We start from the raw sequence: 330 nt of genomic DNA on the forward strand, positions 1-330 counted from the left end.
GTGCCACAGGCCACGCTGGTGCTGCTCAGCGCGTGAGCTCCCGGGGCAGCTCTGCCCTGCAAGGGAGGTTTTGCAAGCAGGTGACAGCAGCTGGACTTCAGCCTGCGTGGGTGCGACGCCTTTGCGATGGGGCAGGGGCAGGGGGTGAGGCTCAGCCACCTCCCTTCGGTCCTTGCTGTACAGGAGGGAAAAGAAAAGACAAGTGCAACCTGCTGGGCTTTAGAGGTGTCTGTATTTCCTGGTGAAGCTTAGAAACAACGCTGCTCGACTCTCGCACCCCGGCTGCGGGCTCAAGGCTTGTAAAAAGGAAACGGAAAGCAGCAGGGAGCA

Source organism: Fulmarus glacialis, unplaced genomic scaffold, assembly GCF_000690835.1.
Source record: "Fulmarus glacialis isolate BGI_N327 unplaced genomic scaffold, ASM69083v1 scaffold14017, whole genome shotgun sequence".
Taxonomy (NCBI): Eukaryota; Metazoa; Chordata; class Aves; order Procellariiformes; family Procellariidae; genus Fulmarus; species Fulmarus glacialis.